Source organism: Tribolium castaneum, chromosome 3 (genome assembly GCF_031307605.1).
Source record: "Tribolium castaneum strain GA2 chromosome 3, icTriCast1.1, whole genome shotgun sequence".
In the NCBI taxonomy this organism is placed as follows: Eukaryota; Metazoa; Arthropoda; class Insecta; order Coleoptera; family Tenebrionidae; genus Tribolium; species Tribolium castaneum.
Genome location: NC_087396.1, coordinates 1,182,161 through 1,190,000, shown reverse-complemented (window position 1 = coordinate 1,190,000; position 7,840 = coordinate 1,182,161). Strand labels below are relative to the sequence as shown.

At 32.4% G+C, this 7,840-nt stretch overlaps 1 long non-coding RNA gene across 1 annotated transcript; it reads left to right on the top strand.

Annotated features, from left to right (window-relative positions):
* The first annotated feature begins 1,679 nt into the window (after positions 1–1,679).
* Positions 1,680–5,375, top strand: LOC135265723 (uncharacterized). The gene is made up of 4 exons (XR_010333536.1): positions 1,680–2,619; positions 2,688–2,969; positions 3,021–4,237; positions 5,234–5,375. It is a non-coding gene; the product is annotated as an uncharacterized LOC135265723 (long non-coding RNA).
* The last annotated feature ends 2,465 nt before the right edge of the window (positions 5,376–7,840 follow it).

Sequence of the window (7,840 nt, the reverse complement as noted above, 5' to 3'; positions counted from 1 at the left end):
CCAAACATCATGTTTTGTCCTATAAAGACATTTTATATTGCAGTTTGTATTAAAACAAAATATTTTCGTTGATTCTTTGTTAGAAGCAGCAAACCTAACATTAAAGAATCTGAAAACTTTGTATTCGGACACAAACCACCGAATTTTGTATCAGTTTAGACAAAAACCGTTGATTTTCGACAATATTTTGCTTTGAACAAGAAAACTTATATCAAACTGACTAAAAACGTCTTATTTTAGCACAAAACAAAAGATTTGCGTTATAGTCTTAACGAGAGCTGTTAATTTCAAACGGTTCTATGCTTTGAAACAAGTAAACTTTCACTGTACAGAGGAAAAACATCTTATTTCGCCTTTTAAAAACGATTCATGCCACAGTTTGGATAAAAACCAATTATTTTCGTTAATTCATTGTTACAAACATAAACCTTACATCAAAGTAACTGAAAACCCTTTATTCAGGCACAGAAATTCGAATTACGTTTCAGTCTGGACAAAAACTGCTTACTTTAGACGATCCTTTGTTTTGAATACACAAACTTACATTAAAAAGATTAAAAACGTCTTATTCTGGCTGAAAACTGCAAATTATATATTACTCTAGATAAAAGCAATTTATCCTGATTACTCCTTTACTTAGAATAGAGTAAACTTGTATAAAACTTAATGAAAACTTTAAATTTCGTCTCAAAGAAATAATTTACGTTATAGTTTTGACCAGCACTGTTTATTTCAAACGATTTTATGATTCGAAACTAATGAACTTTTATGGGGCAGATGCAAAACCACATATTACCATATAAAGCGTTGTTTTAAAGCAAATTATTACCTTTTGCAACAAGAAATTTCACGTCAAAGAAACTGAAAACTTCGTATCCATACATAAATATCGAATTACGTATCAGTTTAGGCAAATACAGCTTATTTTAAACGATTCCTTGCTATAAACAAGAAAAATTTTATCAAGCATATTGAAAACGTCTTATTCTCGAAAATAAGAGCAAATTATGTATCAGTTTTAACAAAAGCGGATTACTCTGTTTGATTCTATGCTTAGAGTAGAGTAAACTACTATAAAACGTAATGAAAACTCTATATTCAAGCTCAAAAGAACAAATTACGTTATAGTTTTGACTAAAAAAAAATATTTCGGACGATTACATACTTCGAAGTAAGCAAACTTTAATTGAACAAGTGCAAAAGCTAATACTTTGCTTTAAAATAACAATTTATGTGGTAAAATGGTATTTTGCATCTGTCCTATAAAAGTTTACTCGTTTCGCTTCATTGAATCATTCGAAATTATTATTATTATTATTAACATAGATTCTTTGCTGAGGTTAACACCTTTATAGCAAAATATCAAGAAATACGGTTTCGTGTTAAATAAAACACCATTGAATAATGAAAAATGAAATACAATTTTAATCTACAGTTAAATTAGTTAATTAATAAAGGTTAATGTTAATTATTGTAATGTGTCATATTGATTCTTGAAGGAAGAAACAGTAACAGCTGCAACAACGTTATCAGGCAAGCCATTCCATATATCAAATGCACGATTTGTCAAATAATTCTTTCTAACGGTAGTCTTAAATGGTTCTTTTTTCAGCTTATAAGAATGACCTCTAAGTCTGTCATGATATTGAATTTGCAAGAAATTGCGTGTTACTCCAGGAAATAAACCATGAGTAAGCCGAAAAATTTGAATTGCATCTGCCCTGTTTTGACGAGCACGTAGATCTGGTATTTTGAGTATTTCAAGACGGTGTTCATATGAAACTTGTCTTAAACAGTGTGTCCATCTAGTTACCAGGTGCTGAGTTCTTTCCAGCAAATCAATATCCTTTAACAAATAAGGTCTCCAGACTGGAATGGCAAATTCCAAATGCGGCCTTATGTAAGTGATGTACACCTTTGAAATAAAACTGACTGAAGGATTTGGAAAAACATGCTTTAGCAAATAAAACATTTTACGCGCTCGACCCACTGATGCTAGACATTGCTCTGACCATCCTAACTTATCATTTACAATGACCCCTAGATCTTTGGTTGAGGTTTTTACACTCAGGAGTGTGCCATTTATATGGTAAAGGTACTTTGGGTTGTTGTGGCCACACTGAAGTACACAGCATTTTGCAATATTTAGTGGTATTTGCCACTTCTCGCTCCATTGGAAGATTAAATTAAGTTGGTCTTGCAAGTCCGTGACAAGTGGGTTAGCAAATAACTTAATATCATCCGCATATGCTGAATAGCTGTCCAGTGAAAACAATAAATCTGCTGTATATAACAAGAATAAAATTGGTCCAAGAACTGATCCCTGTGGGACCCCACTTAATACTGGTTTAGAGTACGAAAATTTACCACAGACTTTTACACAATAGTTTCGATTTGATAGAAACGCTCGGATCCAATCAAGCAAATTTCCTGTTACACCATAGGACTCCAGTTTTGCTAACAAGAGATTGTGAGGGACTTTATCAAAGGCTTTACTAAAATCAAGGTAAATTATGTCTACAGGTTGGTTAGTGTCTAACATTTTTGTCCATAGATTTGTGCAGGATAGCAAATTTGTGACAACTGACCTACCTGGTAAAAAGCCGTGCTGATGCTCAGGTATTAAATTATTTTTTCTCATGTAAGTTAATAGTTCCTTGACTATAACTTTTTCCATAATTTTACAGCATGTCGACGTGAGACTTACAGGTCTATAGTTAGCAGGATCAAGTTTATCTCCTGACTTGTACAAAGGCGTGATTGTTGCTTGCAACCACTCGTAGGGCAAAGTGCCTTGTAAGAATGATTTTGTCATCATTTTGGCAAGTGGGCCCGACAACGAAGCAGCACAAGTTCTCAGGAGTTTGGGAGGTATCTGATCCGGACCTGGAGCTGTATTTAATTTAATGGCACAGAGTTGGCTTTTTACCAGATCCGGAGTAAAATTAATATAAGACAACCCACTAAATGTACTTGTAGGCATAAATGACGGTATATTATTATTAATGTTTAAATTATAGGTAGCAGCAAAACTGTCCGCTAAAGTGTTTGCAGTTTCTGTATGATCGGAGCAGAGTAGACCTGAAGCATTTCGTACTATAGGGACCGACACACGACTAGAGATAAATTTACGTACATGGGAATAAAATAGTTTTGGTTTATTTAATATAGAATTTTCATAATTACACCTGGCTATTTGTAAATCAGATTTTAGTTGGTTAGAAAATCTTTTATAAGCAGAAAAATTATCTTCAGTAGGCTTCCTTTTAAATTTTTTCCATAATTTAGCTTTGTATTTTATTTTGTCAAGCATGTGTTGATTTATCCACCGTTTATCTTTTCTCAGTCGGTTTGTAAACAGTCTGGAATTTGTTGTAATGCAAGTTTGTAAAATCGATTTAAAATGTTTCCATTGTTCTTCCGCATTTAGTGAATCTAAACCATTCCAGTCGTAAGTCAAGAGACTTTCGTCTATGCGAGTGTAGTCAACAATTGATGTTGTTTTAATTCTTGCATTTGGCTCTGAATATATCATAATTTGTAACTCAATTTCGATTTTTGAATGATCAGATGTACCTACAGGATTCGAAACGTTTAAAGACGATACAAGGTTAACGTCAGACAAAATTACCAAATCAAGTAATGAAGGACGTTGTTGGGATCTAAATCGTGTAGGTTCAGTGACTATTTGTGACAAATTATTCTCCAAGAGCAATTCAGAAAATTGTTTTTCGATGATTGTTTGACCTGTGTTTTTAGCAGACCAGTCTATACATGGAAAATTGAAATCTCCCATGATAATTAAGTTAGGATACTGATTAATAGTTGATTGTATGGTATTAAATAGATTTTTATCATTTTCGTGATTGTTAAAAGACGCTCCTGTTGGTGGTCTGTAAATACATGCTATAACAAAGGTTTGTTCATTTCCTTCAAATTTTAACCATAGAGAATCATAAGGTTTAACAGATATGCAAATTTGAGTAATTTTAAAAAATTTTGAAATTTTAATTTTATCTACATAAAAACACACACCGCCACCTTTTTGAGATAGGCGATCATCTCTGTAAATAGAGTAATTTTCAATGTGTACAGCATCATCAGAGATAGACGGATTAAGCCAAGTCTCCGTGAGTGCGATAATAGAAGGTCTAAATTCAGTTACTTCTAATAACAAATCATTAAATTTTGAAGATAAAGATGCGATATTCGTATACAGAAGAGCCATTGAACAAGGGTAAATATTTAGTTTTTTTAATGTAAAATAATTTTTGGTACGTGGTTAACGTATTTAATTGTCAAGTCTTTTTCGCCAACATCAAGTCTTCGCTTTAATTCATCACGCAAATTGTTTAAATGCTTTAGTTGACCCGGGGTTTTATCATCACTAATAGTAATGTGAGCAAATTGTGGGTGCTGCAGCAAAGACGATTTTTTCTTCAAGCATAGACGTGCCATTTGTTGAGTTTTAAATTGCAATTTTAATAAGCGAGGTTTATCACCGACGGTTTTTCCTACGCGAAAAACATTTTCCGGACCAATCACAAGTGATGGATCAATGACCTCGAGGACATCATTTACCACATCCACGTCTTGTTTATTAGCGACAGGTTTAACATTGTACATAATAACATTGCACGCACGAGCCGACCTGTCCACAGATTCGGCGATAATTTCTTCGCGGTTTATAGCTTGAGACGTATTGTTATTAATAATAAGAGATTCGAGTTTGCTAAGACGCTCATCAAATGATGATTTTATGTCATTTACGAGTTTTTTAATTTCTGAAATTGCTGTGATAGTTACGTTGCATCTATTACAAAACAGTTTGATATTTGGAGAGCGAGACTGAGAAATAAAGGCGATTTCATTTTCGCTTATTTTGAGGCAACGACAGTGAATATTTAGCGAACAGCCGTCACACACCACGATAGGTGTATCACGACTTACGCTTTTAAAACAGTGGCAGCAATTAAATTCAGCCATTAAATTTAGTGATTTAAACTGAAATTAATGAAATTAATGTAGACAAAATTTGGACACCAGACGCTCACTCTGCGACAGAGCGATAAATACTAAATTTTCACTGCGCCGCGCCGCCGCGATACCAGCTGCTGCTGCTATAGAGGGGCGAGCGCTATCTTATACTGCCGCGATAAGATATAATTATGCGTATCTAATGACGGATATTAACGAATTAAACAAGAATAACTTACCGAAATCGCAAAAATAGTAATTTCCAGAGGAAACAACAACAACCACATACACCCAGATATCAAATTCAACAATCAACACCAAGAATCAACCACTGAAAATGAATCCCAAAGGCAAGAGCACGCAGAGACACGACTGCACTCTCATACGCACTCTCATAAATCCAATAAATAATAATAATAAATTATTTTGACACAACAACAACGAAAATAATTTGTTTTTGTTTAAACTGTAACATAAGTCGCTTTTATAAAACGAACTAAGACGTTTGGCTTCTGTTTAGTGAAAGTTTTCTCGTTTGGGGGCATAAAATCGTTTGAAATTAAGAGTTCTGGTCAAAACTATAACGTAAATTATTTCTTTGTATCACTTTAAAGATTTGCGTTATAGTCTTGACGAGAACTGTTAATTTCAAACGATTCTATGCTTTGAAACCAGTATACTTTCACTGAACAGAGGCAAAACGTCTAATTTCGCTTTTAAAAAACGATTTATGTCACAGAAAATCAAATTACGTTTCAGTCTAGACACAAATTGCTTATTTTAGACTTACATTAAAACTTACATTAAAAAGATTAAAAACGTCTTATTCTGGCTCAAAACTGCAAATTATGTATTACTTTGGATAAAAGTAGTTTATCCCGATTACTCCTTTGCTTAGAATAGAGCAAACTTGTATAAAACTTAATGAAAACTTTAAATTTCGTCTCAAAGAAATAATTTACGTTATAGTTTTGACCAGAACTGTTAATTTCAAACGATTTTATGCCCCCAAACGAGAAAACTTTCACTAAACAGATGCCAAACGCCTTAGTTCGTTTTATAAAAACGACATGTTACAGTTTGAACAAAAAAATTATTTTCGTTGTTGTGTCAAAATAATTTATTTCGAATGATTCAATGGAGCGAAACGTGTAAACTTTTATAGGACAGATGCAAAATACCATATTACCACTTAAATCGTTATTTTAAAGCAAAGTATTAGCTTTTGCACTTGTTCAATTAAAGTTTGCTTACTTCGAAGTATGTAGTCGTCCGAAATAATTTTTTTTGTCAAAACTATAACGTAATTTGTTCTTTTGAGCTTGAATATAGAGTTTTCATTACGTTTTATAGTAGTTTACTCTACTCTAAGCATAGAATCAAACAGAGTAATCCGCTTTTGTTAAAACTGATATATAATTTGCTCTTATTTTCGAGAATAAGACATTTTCAATATGTTTGATAAAATTTTTCTTGTTTATAGCAAGGAATAGTTTAAAATAAGCTGTATTTGCCTAAACTGATACGTAATTCGATATTTGTGCATGGATACGATGTTTTCAGTTTATTTGACGTGTGAAATTTCTTGTTGCAAAAGGTAATAATTTGCTTTAAAACAACGCTTTATATGGTAATATGTGGTTTTGCATCTGCCCCATAAAAGTTCATTAGTTTCGAATCATAAAATCGTTTGAAATAAACAGTGCTGGTCAAAACTATAACGTAAATTATTTCTTTGAGACGAAATTTAAAGTTTTCATTAAGTTTTATACAAGTTTACTCTATTCTAAGTAAAGGAGTAATCAGGATAAATTGCTTTTATCTAGAGTAATATATAATTTGCAGTTTTCAGCCAGAATAAGACGTTTTTAATCTTTTTAATGTAAGTTTTTGTATTCAAAACAAAGGATCGTCTAAAGTAAGCAGTTTTTGTCCAGACTGAAACGTAATTCCAATTTCTGTGCCTGAATAAGGGGTTTTCAGTTACTTTGATGTAAGGTTTCATGATTGTAACAATGAATTAACGAAAATAATTGGTTTTTATCCAAACTGTGTCATGAATCGTTTTTAAAAGGCGAAATAAGATGTTTTTCCTCTGTACAGTGAAAGTTTACTCGTTTCAAAGCATAGAACCGTTTGAAATTAACAGCTCTCGTTAAGACTATAACGCAAATCTTTTGTTTTGTACTAAAATAAGACGTTTTTAGTCAGTTTGATATAAGTTTTCTTGTTCAAAGCAAAATATTGTCGAAAATCAACCGTTTTTGTCTAAACTGATACAAAATTCGGTGGTTTGTGTCCGAATACAAAGTTTTCAGATTCTTTAATGTTAGGTTTGCTGCTTCTAACAAAGAATCAACGAAAATATTTTGTTTTAATACAAACTGCAATATAAAATGTTTTTATAGGACAAAACATGATGTTTGGCGTCTGTTTAATAAAAATTTACTCGTTTGGAAGCATAGAATCATTCCAAATAAGCTATTCTCGTCGAAACTATAATGTAATTAGTATTTTGTGCTAGAATACAGCGTTTTTGTTTGATTTATTAACAATTTTGTCTATTCTAAGCAATGAAACGAATAGGATTAGCTGCCTTTATCCAAAGTGATACATAAATTGCTCTTTTATGCCAGATTAATACGTTTTTAGTCTGTTCGATGTATATTTTCATGTTCAAAGCAAAAGATCGTCTAAAATAAGCCGTTTTTGTTTGAACTGATGAACAATTCAGACTGAGAGTCAACAAAAATAATTTGTTTTAATCCAAACTGATACTTTTTGACCCTATAAGAGTCCTATGAGTCCGAGATACGCCGTTCTCGTCAAGTCTATAACGTAATTCATTTTTTTGTGTCAGAAT